The sequence below is a fragment of the Pongo pygmaeus genome, chromosome 9 (genome assembly GCF_028885625.2).
Source record: "Pongo pygmaeus isolate AG05252 chromosome 9, NHGRI_mPonPyg2-v2.0_pri, whole genome shotgun sequence".
Taxonomy (NCBI): Eukaryota; Metazoa; Chordata; class Mammalia; order Primates; family Hominidae; genus Pongo; species Pongo pygmaeus.
In genome coordinates, this window is record NC_072382.2 from 84,115,365 (window position 1) to 84,130,389 (window position 15,025).

Here is a 15,025-nt window from a genome sequence, read left to right on the forward strand (position 1 = left end):
GGGAGACCTTGTCTCTACCAAAAATAAAAAATTAAAATTAGCTGGGCATGGTGGTGCATGCCTGTAGCCTCAGTTACTTGGGAGGCTGAGGACTGCTTGAGCCTGGGAGGTTGAGGCTGCCCTGAGCCATGATCAAGCCACTGCACTCCAACCTGGGCAAGAGAGCAAGACCATGTCTTAAAAATAATAATAAAATAAAATAAAAGACTTTAATAACAGGACCTGAATCCCTTTATTTACTCATTTGTTTGCATGATTGTCTCTCAACACCCCGCTCCCCTTACTACCCACACTGTAAGAATCTTGAGGTTCTATAAGAACCATCATATTCCTTCTTGAGCCCTATTGTTCAACAGACTGTCTGGCACACAACAGGTACTTCATAACAACAGGATGATGGAAAAGGAGGAGAGGGGATCGCTGAAAATGAACAGGGGAGAGGCAGTAAGAGTTAAGAAGGCAGAAGCTGAATTTGTTTTATTCATTGTTACCTGGCCTGCAAGTATTTTTTAAATGGACTGAAAAAACTAAATGAGCAGTGGTACCAAGGCATGAAATTATAGAGCTTTGTTTTAAAGTGATAAATATGATCCTTCATCAATTCTAAAACTATTTTTTCTTACATTTTTGACTGGTTGGAAACTAAGATGCATTTTATAATGGCATCTTAGCACTTTGTGATAGTTTATTAGGAACCTCATTTTCTTTTTCTCAGTGGTACATAAAATAGTTGTACATGTTAGAAATGATGGTGACATAAATTCCATGAAATGCAATCATTTGGTGTGGCTGTGGTAATAAGGGTTGGAAAGGTTGCAGTGAACCGAGATCGCACCACTGTACCGCAGCCTGGGCAACGGAGTGAGACTCTGTCTCTTAACAGCTTTTGAGTCTCTGTATGGTTCAAACTAGCTAGGTGCTCACCAAACCTATTTTGTTTTCTTCCTGGGCAAACAGGCCTTTCTCAGTTATCACTGGGTCACAACTAAATTATGGGGTCACAAACTAAATTATAATTGATAGATTGAGGACAGAAGTGATATAAGCCACTTTCAGACCTGGCCCATGGAATCCTTCCATGTGAGATCCTTCCATCTCCTTCTCCATCTGCAGGTTAAAAGGAGAAAGCTCTAAGAACAGAGGAGTCACAAGATGAAAGGAGCCTGGGTGCCCGAAACATTAAAGGCAGCCTAGCCAGGAATAACCATGTTGAACTGCTGTACACACAAGAAATAAACTTCGTTTTTATTGAGCCACTGAAATTTGGGGGCTGGTAGGGAAGTTACCTGCTCTAAAACCTCCTGGTTCCGGCTGTACCTGTTCTTTTCATGGTTACATAAAATACCTCAGTATCCTTCCCACACATTCTCTCTCTATCCCAGTTAGAGTTGGGTTGCTTCCGTCCATAACTTAAAGAGTTCTAACACAGCCAGGAAGAATGAAGAGCTATCATTTGAAGCGGCAAGAAGGTGGAAGTAAGTAATGATCCCTAAGTGTGTAGGGAACACCTAGAAAATTTGTCAGAACAGGGTAATAATTCCAACAAACTGATGACAGACCACGAGAGACCCTTTTCACTTCCCAAGGGCTTCTAGCTTTAAACTCATAAAGCACTTACAGTAAAAAAAAAAAAATACCCTCTTCCCCACTCTCATTTCATTCTCAGAAGCATGTATGAAGTTGTAATAGCCCTGATGTAGGGTTTACCTACTAAGATACCCTCAGGAGTTCTCATCTAGCAAGTGAGATACACCTCATTTATCATACATAGCCAGCATTTATTGGAAAATGAATCACACATAGCTCTAAGAATTCAAATAATTACTCTGGGGTAAATAGTTCTGGGTATGAGTGCACAACCCTGGCTAGAGTTTTCAAAGATAAATATTCAACAATCACCAAAGCTTCTGGTAGCATTTACAATACTATAAATGAGATCACAAAAATAAACAGGAGAATGATGCCACGAATGCCTCCTTGAGCAATAATCAGGTTTGCCAGGAACTGGAGACCAGTGATGACAGAGCAGGCCTCCTGCTCAATTTCCAGAAACATTTCTCTTTGAGCCAAATTTGGTCTTTAAGAACAAGCTCTGGCATCTGTAAAACACGCTACAGGCTTGTTATAAAGCCCATTTATACTATATATTGAGTTATGTGACTCAGAACAGCAGCATGAAGCTGGGATTGTCATCAGTCCTTCCTTTTCAGCAATAAAAACAGGCTCAAACACATCAAGTGCTCACAGCCCCAGGATTTGTGACTTGAGCCAAGACTTGAGCTCTGATCTCCTGACCTCAGATCCTCTATCTATTTCGCTATAGCCCAAACTATAGAATACCAGGGAAGAGAAATGGCCTGGCTAGAGGAGACTTTTCCCCACTGCCATAATTCATCAACCCATGTTGGAAGCTAGTTTTCCATGTTGCATGCAGCCATGTGTGGGAACTTAACAGCAAGGGCTAAAGGGCCTGAGAGAGATGTCTGGCCTGCCTCCAAAGTCAGCTGGGAAAACATTCCCTGACAAGACACTGTGCCCACAGGGGACCATGAGAGAAGAAGGAGCCTGAGGCAGAAGATTAGAAGTGCTGAGCCTTCCATGTGATCCTGTCATAATCTTATAGTTCAAGGCCTCTAAGAACCAGGTAACAAGGTCTCTCAGAGCTGCAAAGATAGAATCTGGAGCAAATGAGCTGAAGTTTTCCTTTGTTGGGGAGGGAGAAGGGATCCACTACAAACCTAGCTGACCTCAATCAGCATTCTCTCAGATGATTTTTATGAGCCACTTCTAAAAGACAAATTGCCAAGATCAAACACTCATACATTGCCTGGGAAAAGAGAAAGTGGGGTGCAAGGCAATATTAATATATTAATGTTTTAGTAGAAAAACTTTCCCTGTAAGTTGGTGATCTACCACCTCAGAGGGAAGACACAGGGAACTGGAGCTGTCCTTCAGTGTGTTAGAAAAGTTGAAGAGCTGGCCTCCCCTAACCATCATGAATTCCCTGGGCTCCATACATGGAAGGGAGCTGTCTATGCCCTGTACCCTGGTGTGGTTCCTCCAGAAATAGAAACTCTAGTGTTTTGAAGGAGCATGAAGTAGAGGAAGAAGCCTTAAACCACTGTTTAGTCTCCTTCCAGCTGTGACCTTAAGCAAGTCACAACCTCTTTGAGCCTCAGTTTTTGTACTTATAAAGCAAGAATAAGAACACCTACATTACAGGATTGTGGGGAGGATCAAATAAAATTATAAATGCAAAGGGCAGAGCACAGCTGCTCAATTAATGGTTAGTGCCTAATTTTTGCCCCTCAACCTCCACTTCAATTTCTTAGTACTGAAATTGTATATTTAGTAATTCTAATCCTTAGTAACTCAGCAGTACTTAGTAATTTTGAGAAAATCACATATATTACCCATAGTCTTGGCAATTTCACTTGCTTTTTTGAAGCATAACCATCTGTGACTTTAGTTGTGAGCATCTCCAATAACTCTGGACCCTTGAGTCCCTTACTAATCTGCTCTATGCTTCCTAAATGCCTTCAAAAAAAAAATCTAACCCACAGGTCCCTTTTTAACCTTATAATCTTTCTCTAATCTGGAAGAGATTCTAAACCTTATAGATATTTGGCATATTGCTGGGCACTTAACTGTCATATATGATTAAATTTTCCACAAGACTTAAAATAAAAAGTTTGCCAAAGCTTTAATGACTTTAATAAATAAGTGGCCAAGTGTTATGGTTCATGCCTGTAATCCCAGCACTTTGGGAGGCCAAGGTGAGTGGATCACTTGAGGTCAGGAGCCTGAGATCAGCATGGCCAACATGACGAAACCTGTCTCTACTAAAAACACAAAAATTAGCCAGGAGTGATAGCGTATGCCTGTAATCCCAGCTACTCAGGAGGTTGAGGCAGGAGAAACTCTTGAACCTGGGAGGCAGAGGTTGCAGTGAACCGAGACTATTCCACTACACTCCAGCCTGGGTGACAGACAGAGGGAGACTCTGTAAATAAATAAATAAATAAATAAATAACATGCTTATGACCATAGGGACAACAGGAAGGATGAGGTTCTTGCGGTCTTCTTCATTATCTTCCTGGGGTCATTTCCTCTTAACATCCTCTCATCCCAGACAGGGTCAGGCGCCCCTCCTCTATGCTCCAATAGTTATCTCTATGTACACCGCCAGCATTATGACCATACTGTATCATAATCATCTCTTTTACATCTCTTTCTTTAGCCTACAATCTCCTTATAGTCAAAAACAGTGTGCTGTCAAATCTTGATTGCTACTACCCATGAGCACAGTATCTGGTATATAATAGATATAAAATTAGTGTTTGATGAATGAATAAATTAGGTTTTTAGATCTGGGAGAAACTTTAGAAATAACCTGGTCTAATACAGGCCTTCATTTCACGGACAAGAAAGCTGAGCCTGTCCCTGGTCATCTAGGTGGCTAGGAAAAACAACATTAATAACAACAACAACAAATAAAGTTGAGGCCACGCATGGTGGCACACATCTGTAGTCCTAGTTACTGGAGAGGCCAAGGAGGAAGGATCACTTGAGCCCAAGAGTTTGAGACCAGCCTGGGCAATATAACGAGACCCTGTGTCTACGAAAAAAAAAAAATACAAAAATCAGCCAGATGTGGTGGTGTGCACCTGTAGCCCCAGCTACTCAGGAGGCTGAGGTGGGCAGATTGATTGAGCATGGGAGGTTAAGGCTACAGTGAGTCGTGATCATGCCACTGCACTCCAGCCTGGGCAACAGAACAAGACCTTGTCTCAAAAACAAAAAAGAAAAAAGAAAAAGAAAAGAAAGCTGAGCCTCAGAAATGTAAGGTACCCTCAAAAGCAGCAAGAAGATGGCAAGTGGTGGCGGCCAGGTGCCATTTTGACTGTAGTTCAAAAGCAGACATCACCTGGCACTCACCTGCAAGAAGCATGTGGCTTAGTGGACACAGCATGGGCTCCATAGGAAAAGTCTTGCTCCTGCCACCTACCCGTCACGTGATTTTGGACAGGTTACTCCCTCTCTCTGAGTCACAATTTCTGCATCTGCATCTGTTAATTGGAGGTATTAATAGCTCCAAAGTTGTTAGGGTTATCAAATCTGCCACCATACATAAACTGCCTAGCATAGCACCTGGCACTATGTAAATGTTTACTGAATGAATCATGAATGAGTACCTGTCCAGCACACCACAACTTCATGAACCTGGTTTAGACTTTGCTTTCAGCTCTCTGACCACAGCAAAGATGGCTGGGACACCCACAATTATAGAACCATGAACTTGGAGATTTGTTCCTTGCAAGGACTGGACTTTAAAGCATGTCTATAACTTTGTTCACTGTTCCCTTCCCCTGAGTTGCCCTTCTCACCTTCCTCATTGACACACAAATTTTATCCATCTTCTGCTGCGCAGCCAGATCTACCCCGTCTTGGAAGCCATTTCTAACACTTATTACTTCTCAGTCCTTCCTGTCTCACCGATCACTTTCTACCAAGTAGTAAAGGAGTGCTATGATTTGAATGGTTTGTGTCCCTTTCAAAATTCATGTTGAAACTTAATCCCCAATGCATCTGTATTTAGAGGTGGGAACTTTAGGAGGTAATTAGGCCATGAGCGCTCCATCCTTATGAAGGGATTAGCACCTTACAAAAAGGGCTTGAAGGGGTGAGTTGTCCTTCTGTTCCTTCCACCATGTGACCACACATCCTTTGGAGGATGCAGGAACAAGGCACCATCCAAAGGGCACAAAAGTAGAAAAGCAGAGAGTATACTTCGGCAGACACCAAGCCTGCTGGCGCCTGGATCTTGGACTTTCCAGCCTCCAGAACTGTAAGAAATAAATTTCTGTTGTTTACAAATTACTCAGTCTCAGATATTTTGTTATAGCAGCACAAATGGACTAAGACATAAGGTGTATCTGTTTGGTTTTTTAGATATACATAACATAAAATTTACCATCTTAACAATTTCTAAGTATACAGTTCAATAACGTGAAGTATATTCACACTGATGTGCAATCAATCTATAGAACTTTTTCATCTTCTAAAACTGAAACTCTACACCCACTAAACAGCTTCCCACTTCTCTCCTGCCCCCAGCTCCTGGTAACCACCATTTCACTTTATGTTTCTTTGTGTCTGACTACTCTAAATATCTCATATAATTGAAATCATACTATATGTGTTTTTTTGTGACTGGCTTTTATTTCACTTAGCATAAGGTCTTCAAGGTCATCCATGTTGTGGCATGTGTCACAACTTCCTTCCTTTTTAAAGCTGAGTAATATTCCACTGTATGTAAATACCACATTTTGTTTATCCATTCATCCATCAATGAGCACTTGGGTTGCTTCCATTTTTTGTTTTTTTTTGTTTTTTTTTTTTTTTTATTTTATTATTATTATTATACTTTAGATTTTATGGTACATGTGCGCAATGTGCAGGTAAGTTACATATGTATACATGTGTCATGCTGGTGCGCTGCACCCACCAACTCGTCATCTAGCATTAGGTATATCTCCCAATGCTATCCCTCCCCCCTCCCCCCACCCCACAACAGTCCCCAGAGTGTGATGTTCCCCTTCCTGTGTCCATGTGTTCTCATTGTTCAATTCCCACCTATGAGTGAGAATATGCGGTGTTTGGTTTTTTGTTCTTGCGATAGTTTACTGAGAATGATGATTTCCAATTTCATCCATGTCCCTACAAAGGACGTGAACTCATCATTTTTTATGGCTGCATAGTATTCCATGGTGTATATGTGCCACATTTTCTTAATCCAGTCTATCATTGTTGGACATTTGGGTTGGTTCCAAGTCTTTGCTATTGTGAATAATGCCGCAATAAACATATGTGTGCATGTGTCTTTATAGCAGCATGATTTATAGTCCTTTGGGTATATACCCAGTAATGGGATGGCTGGGTCAAATGGAATTTCTAGTTCTAGATCCCTGAGGAATCGCCACACTGACTTCCACAAGGGTTGAACTAGTTTACAGTCCCACCAACAGTGTAAAAGTGTTCCTATTTCTCCACATGCTCTCCAGCACCTGTTGTTTCCTGACTTTTTAATGATTGCCATTCTAACTGGTGTGAGATGGTATCTCATTGTGGTTTTGATTTGCATTTCTCTGATGGCCAGTGATGATGAGCATTTTTTCATGTGTTTTTTGGCTGCATAAATGTCTTCTTTTGAGAAGTGTCTGTTCATGTCCTTCGCCCACTTTTTGATGGGGTTGTTTGTTTTTTTCTTGTAAATTTGTTGGAGTTCATTGTAGATTCTGGATATTAGCCCTTTGTCAGATGAGTAGGTTGCGAAAATTTTCTCCCATTTTGTAGGTTGCCTGTTCACTCTGATGGTAGTTTCTTTTGCTGTGCTTCCATTTTTTGGCTATGGTGAATAATGCTGCTAGGTGAACGCCTTAATCATAAAGATGTGTTTCAACCATCTCTATAGTTCTCAAGGTGCCTGACATGTGATGGGCTCTCAATAAATACTTATCAAGTAAAAAAGGACTCAGCTTTCAAGATTATAAGGTGAAAAAATGAATCATCTTCCACATAAAATTGCAAATTGTCCAGCAGAAAAATCACACAGCACAGGCTCTGCAGTAAGACAGTCTTGATTTCTGGTCCTGGATCTGCCTCTTAGCTAGTCATACAGTCTTAGGCATGCTACTTAAGTTTTCAGAGATTCAGTTTTCTCATGTGATTTTTGCCAAAATTAAATAATATAACATGTTAACATAGTGCTTGGCAGGTCATCAACTAAAAAAAAATTTGCCAATATTATTATTATAAAGTTACAGAATGAAAATAACTTATTATACTTGCAAACATGCCATTTTGCTTCCTGACCATAATTTTAAAAGCAAAAAGCATGCAGAATTCTAAGACCAAACAATTTGTGGCAGGTAATAGTCAAAAAAGGACAGTTCCACAGCAGTAACAGTAAGTACAGATTTGTATCATTGAATTTGGAATCTTTAGTTACATAGCTATAGCACCTTAGAAGATAGAAATTTTGTCACTTTAAAGGGACAGGCTTAAATGTTACACTAAGGATCTTCTTACTCAGCAAAATAGTCTGTCTGATATCTCAGAAATGTTTTAAAATCCGGATCACTTGAGGGTTTTTTTTTTTTAAGTGCTAAATCTATTTTGAATTTAATCATTCATATTTTGAGGCTGTTAGCAAAAAGATGAAAAAATAAATAGATTTTTATTACTATTTCAGACAGAAGTATATATTTTAATCTCTCTCAAAAGAAATTGAGCTCTCTACCCCACTTCCAATTCCTGTAGGACATGAATTCCTTTTCAGCTTGCTACCTAAATTTTCCAGGCCAGAAACATTCTTTCCAATGTTAGCTCTTAGAAAGCAAAGTTCTTGAGTTTTGGAAGGAAAAGCTTATTCAAGTTTCTTTTGTCTGCCAAAACCATTAACATTTAACATGGCTAATCAAAATAGCTCTCTGCAACAAAATCAGAAACTGGGCGTTGGGTTGAGGGAGAGGAAAGGGAAGAAAAGTTAAGAGATAGTTGCCCAAACGCCAGTAGTGGCCCCAAAATGGCCCAGATGGAAAGGGACCATTACCCCAGCTTTCCTAGGACGATCACAACTTCACATAAATTTAACACTATACTGAGATGATTTGTTAAGTGGATAACTAAATGTGATTTGATGTGTGTACTTTTAGAAACTTTGCAATTAAATGAATTTATAAATAAGAGAGAAAAGTATTCGTCAGACCATGAATTCCAATTGTGGATTCAGAACAATACTGTCACCATATGCCACAGGCCAATTTTAATTTGGCTCCCACATGATGGCTAAGAGCTACTGTCGGCTTTGCCCATCCTACAGTGCCAGCCTGTACTGGGAAGCACACCAGGTGACAGGCACCACGCTGAGACCTGAGCCTTGTTTTACTCTTGCAACAAACTGTGTGCTCTAAGTATTGGCATCTCCCCTCTCACCATCTTTACCTCTTTATTTTTAATTAATTTCAGACTTACAAAAAGCTTCAAGAAAACTACTAATTACCCTTCACCCAGATTACTCAAATGCTTTACATTTTCTTTATCATTCTCCCTCTGTAATGGACATTTCTTTATCCTGAAATACTTAGTATTTCCTAGAAAACAAGGACAGTCCTTGTGTTTCCACGGTATAATTATAAAAATCAGGAAATTAACATTCATCCTATACTATTATCTAATCTCAACCCTTATTCAAACTTCACCAATTGACCAAATAATGGCCTTGATGGCAAAAAATAAAATAAAATTTCTCTAATATCCAATCCAGGATCATATGTTGCATTTAGATTTTAATGTGTCTTTAGTCACTTTTAATCTAGAACCATTCCTCAGTCTTTGTTTTTCATGACCTTTACTTTTTTGAAAAATACAGAAAAAAAAATATTATGTAGAATGTTTCTCAATTTCGGTTTATCAGATATTTCCTTAGCTATTTCTGATTAGATCAGGTTCTGTATTTTTGGCAGGAATGCCACACAAGTGATACTGTGAACCTCTCAGATGTTGATTTGTCCCATCACTGGTGTAAACTTTGATCACTTAAAGTGGTGTCTGCCATGTTTCTCCACTGTGAAGTTACTACTTTCCTTGTAACTTATAATTTCCTTGTAACTATTTTCCTTGTAATAAGTACCTTGTTTAGAAACATTTTGAGACTAGACATCCCCTATTATAGATGAAGAACCTGAGTCTCAGAGCAGTTATGACTTGCCCAAGATCATGTAGCATGAAAACGCCATAACACAAATTCAAACTCCAGTTTGTAGGCTCCCACACTTGGGATCTTTTTAAAGCATCCCTCTGTCTCCTGACCAGCCACCAATGGCTAAAGCAGCCTTCTCTAATGTCTTTTTGAGACAGTTTCACTCTGTCACCCAGGTTGGAGTGCAATGGCATGATCTTGGCTCACTGCAACCTCTGCCTTCCAGGCTCAAGTGATCCTCCTGCCTCAGCCTCCCAAGTAGCTGGGACTACAGGCACATGACACCATGCCTGGCTAATTTTTCTATTTTTGTAGATCTGGGATTTTGCCATGATGCCTAAACTGGTCTCAAACTCCTGGGCTCAAGTGACCTGCCTGCCTTGACCTCCCAAAGTGCTGGGATTACAGGTGTGAGCCACCGTGCCTGGCCTCTTTCCAGGGTTTCTGTGTGCAAAATCGAATATATTTTCTTATCCCCAACTTATTTCACAAATATATACTGTTCTGCACCTTCCTTCTTTCTTTTAATATATCCTTGGAGATTTTTCCATATCTGTACTTAGAGAACACCCTAATTCTTGTTTGCAGTTTCATAGTTTTCCCTTGTGTATACATGCCCATTTATTTAACCAGTTCCCTACTGATACACATTTAAGGTTGTTTCCAATTATTTGCTATTAGCAACAATGATGCAAGGATTGTGCTTTCTTTTTAAATTGGTTTCAGCAAGTGACATTCTGTTCACGGTCCACCAGGATGCAGTGTGGAGTAGCAGGAACCAAGTAGCAGGACCCGCTTGAGTTAATCAAAACTGGGTTTTCATCTGGCCACCTCTGCTAACTAGGTATATGACCCTGGGAAAGTTACCTGTAGTTTCTAAGCCTTCATTTACTGACTTGTAAGTGCAAAATCTTGCCTACTTTATGAGATTGTTTTTGGGGCCAAATAGATAAGATAGGCTCACAATAGCTACATTTGAGACAATTTGAATATCAGAAAGCATAAGGTTGAGGGGGAAAAAAGGCAAGAAGATTAGTAATAGATTATAACACATTGTGAGAAAAAGAAACCATGAGTCCAAGTGATATTAAAAAAAAAAAGGTGGCGGGGGGGCGGTTGGGGCCAGGCACAGTGGCTCATGCCTGTAATTCCAGCACTTTGGGAGGCCGAGATGGGCAGACCGCTTGAGATCAGGAATTCAAGACCAGCCTGACCAACATTGTGAAACCCCGTCTTTACAAAAATTAGCCGGGCATGGTGGTACACACCTGTAATCCCAGCTACTCCGGAGGCTGAGGCAGGAGAATTGCTTGAACCCGGGAAGCGGAGGTTGCTGTGAGCTGAGATCACGCCACTGCACTCCATCCAACCTGGGCAACAAAAGCAAAACTCCGCCTCATAAAAAAAAAAAGCAGGGCGGCAGGGGGGTTGGGGGCTGAAAGCTAATCTATCATACGATAAATACAGAAGAAAAGAGAATTAGAAAATCATCCCTTCATGAATACCAATTGACCGAGGCCAGGATTATCAATAGATGTTAAAACTTTTGAATTAAAGTTATTGAGGAACAGGATACTCAATCTCAAGATATCACCTCACAGATAATTTTATTAATTACAAAGGGAAAAGGGTGCCCTTTCAATGGAGAGATCTGGCAATACCACCTCAACCAAATGATCAAACCTCATGTCACCAGTGATGTTACAAACTGACATTAGGTGTCACCTGTGATGCACGGGGAGGGATAGAACATTGCCTATGAAGAATTCTCACCACAAGTGTTTAACTTGAATCTAATAATGAGAAAACAATCAGACAAATCCAATTCACAAGACAACAAACTTGGAATCTTCAAAAATTTCAATATCATAAAAGGCAAAAAAGGCAAGGGTACTGTGGTGGTTAATTTTAGGTGTCAAACTTGACTAGATTAAGAAATACCTAGAAACCTAGTAAAGCATTATTTGGGGGTGTGTCTGCAAGACTGTTTCCAGAGGAGATTACCATGTCTCAGTGGACCAGGTGTGGAAGATCCACCAACAATGTTGGTGGGCACCATTCAATCTGCTGGGTGCCTGGAGAAAACAAAAGCAGAGAAAAGGCGAATATGTCAAGCTGTCTGCTGGAGCTGAAATACACTACACTCTTCCTCTCCTGTCCTTGGACAACAACTCCAGGCTACCTGGCCTTTGGACTCCAGGACTTAACACCAGCAGCCCCCCAGTCTCTGGGTCTTCAGCCTCAGACTGAGAGTTCCACCATCAGCTTCCCCAGTTCCAAGGACTTTCAACTTGGACTGAACTAAGCTACCAGCATCCCAGGGTCTCCAGCTCATAGACAGCCTCTCATGGGACTTCTCAACCTCCATAATCACATGAGCCTATCGCCCTAACAAATCTCTTCCCACCTCTCTCTCTCTCTCCCTCTCTCTCTGTCTATCCATCCATCAATCCATCCATCCATCCTATTGGTTCTGTCTCTGGAGAACACTGACTAATACAGGTAATATGCTACATTAAAGGAAACTAAAGAACACAACCATATTGTGTAAGTAGTCTTGGTAAGATCCTGGATCAGAAAATTTTTTTAAAAGTTATAAAGGACATTGGAATGACTGAGGAAATCAGAAAAACATGATTGTTTCCATGTAATGGTATTGTGATTACATGGGAGAATGTCCTTGTTCTTAGGGGATATATGCTTAAGGGCCTAGAGACAAAGCATGGCGATATCTGCAACTTACTTTCAAGTGGTTTAGAAAAAGTATCTGTGTGTATGCACACGTCTGTGTGTGTCTGTTTAAAGACAAAAGCAAATTAATCCAGATAAAAGGTAAATGGAATGTTTTTTGTTTTTTTAGGTGGGATTTTTTTCTTTCTTTTCGTTTTTTTGTTTTTGTTTTTGTTTTTTTCTTAAAGATGGGGTCTTACAACATTGCCCAGGCTGCTCTTGAATTCCTGGGCTCAAGCATTCTTCCTGTTCCTGAGTATCTGGGACTACCAGTGTGCACCACTGTGCCTGTCTTCACTGTACTATTTTTGCAATTGCTCTAAAGGTTTGAAAGGTTTCGAATTAAGTTGGAAAAAGAATCAAATAAAACATAAACCACCTGGCACCCAGTAGATGCTATGACAGTTCACATTATGGCTTCAGTGAACAAAAGGTCTACAGAAAACTCTTCCCCCGTGCCTGAAAATAACATGAACCATATGAAAGTAAATGCCACCAGACGGTCCTGGCTTCATGAAGCTTATATTTTCAATCAGAAGACAAGGCAAGAACAGGAAGCAACTAGAGAAACAGTATATTTTGGTTTCAGAAAGCCTACCTAGGGTCTACATCTGCATTTCTCAGAGTGGGAGGGGAGGGCTAGGTCATGTCGAAAAACAAGACAAGTTTACTTAACCTTACTAAAAATTGGTTCCTCATTTGTATGTAAAAAATTGAGCTAAATTCTACTGCCTAGAATTGAGAGAATAAGACAGCATCCACAATACAACTTTGTAGAGCATCTTTTATTGAAGACTCTCATTAAAAGATATTAGTTTCCTACAATAAAAGTGGTGAACAAGTAAAGCACTCAGATGGTTCCACCTTTGTTTTCCTATCAGAATACCCAGCACACGACCTTGCATTTAGCACACAAACACTGGCTGAAGAAGTAACAATTAGACAACACGAGACAGAATTCCTTTGAAAAAGTCATTCAGCCTACAAAGGCCATTGGAGTTAAAGGAAAGACTAGTGTGAACTTGCTCAGTTTGAGAGTTTGAGACATGAGCCCTTTGACAACAGCATATATTTATGTGCACATAAATTTGCCAAAGACCTTTTATACACATCTCCTTTGAGCCCCCCAATAATCCCCATTTTATAGATAAAGAAACTGAGGCTTAAAAAGATAAGTTGTCGGCCGGGCACGGTGGCTCACACCTGTAATCCCAGCACTTTGAGAGGCTGAGTTGGGCAGATTGCCTGAGCTCAGGAGTTTGAGACCAGCCTGGCCAACATGGCGGAACCCCATCTCTACTAAAAATACAAAAAAATTAGCCAGGCGTGGTGGTGGGCACCTGTAATCCCGGCTGCTCGGTAGGCTGAGGCAAGAGAATTGCTTGAACCCAGGAGTTGGAGGTTGCAGTGAGCCAAGACTGCGCCACTGCACTCCAGCCTGGGTGACAGAGCGGGACTCTGTCTCAAAAAAAAAAGATAAGTTGTCCACACAGCAAACAGCTCAAATTTTTTGTTTGCTTCACCCAGCCACAGTGGCTAAAGAGTGAAAATAATTCATGGCTGCGATCTTCACAATCTCTTCCCCAGGGTTCCTGTTAGGGCAAAGTGACTCACTGATGGCCACTCCTAAGCTCACACCTGCTTCTCTAAAGAAAAATGCCAAAAATCTGCCCTTTGATTGCTTCTACTGAAATTCAGAAAAATGAACACTCGGGCCTTTTAACCACCTGCTTCAGATATTTTAAAAGTGGAGCTTAAATTCTCCCTTTGCAATGTGGTTGCATGACTGAGATGTAGAGGAAGTGAGCAGAAGATATTATTTTCATTTCAAGGTTGATGACGTCCACATTTTAGTGAAGTTAACTAACCGTAACTAGAAAATAAAATTTTTCTGCAGAATTCTCTGGGGAAAACTCTTGACTGCTTTATTGTTTCAGTTCAGTTTTTAAACACTGTACTGTGTTGCAGGCAGGGATAAAGTATTTCTCTCTTCCAGGGATTTCTACATTATTTACACATCAACCTTTATTACCACCATCACAAAAACCAGCAGGAACTCCTTAGTTCAATTTTTGCCCCCGTTCTGTTCACCCTTCGCAACTAGCTTCCCTTAGTAAAAGAGTTCAGCCCAAGTGGCTAATGGACTTGGCAAAAGTATGTAGAGTTAGCCCTCTCAACATTGCTGACAAGAATTTAAATCAGGGGGTGATGCTAGTGCCCCTGGACTCAGCATTTCTACCCCCTGAATGATATCTTACAGAAATATTCCCACAAATTCATAACAAAATGAGGTACTCAAAGGCTCACTGTAGCACAGTTCCCAACAACCATTAAAACAGGTAAGTTGGAGCAATATGCAAATACATGGGGGAAATGCCCAAAATATATTAAGCAAAAGAGAACAAGCAGAATTACATATGTTATAATAATATTGCTAGTACACATATGGGGAAAAAATGACAGAAGAATACACATCAAAATCTAACACTTGATTATCTTTGTGGGTAGAATTAAAGAGGACTTTCCCTATAC

At 40.4% G+C, this 15,025-nt stretch overlaps 1 protein-coding gene across 5 annotated transcripts in view; it reads right to left on the reverse strand.

The window, feature by feature from the left end:
- The window catches only part of RAB30 (RAB30, member RAS oncogene family), a 98,632-nt gene that overhangs the window by 75,778 nt on the left and 7,829 nt on the right, over window positions 1-15,025 (reverse strand). The window contains exon 2 of one of the 5 annotated variants that reach the window (XM_063671266.1): window positions 5,667-5,846. The exons of 3 other annotated variants lie outside the window; for them this stretch is intronic. The gene's annotated coding sequence lies outside the window, so the exon portion shown is untranslated. Of the gene's footprint in view, window positions 1-5,666; window positions 5,847-11,767; window positions 11,839-15,025 lie in introns of all 5 variants that reach the window. One more of the 5 variants, XM_063671265.1, reaches the window with a different exon arrangement.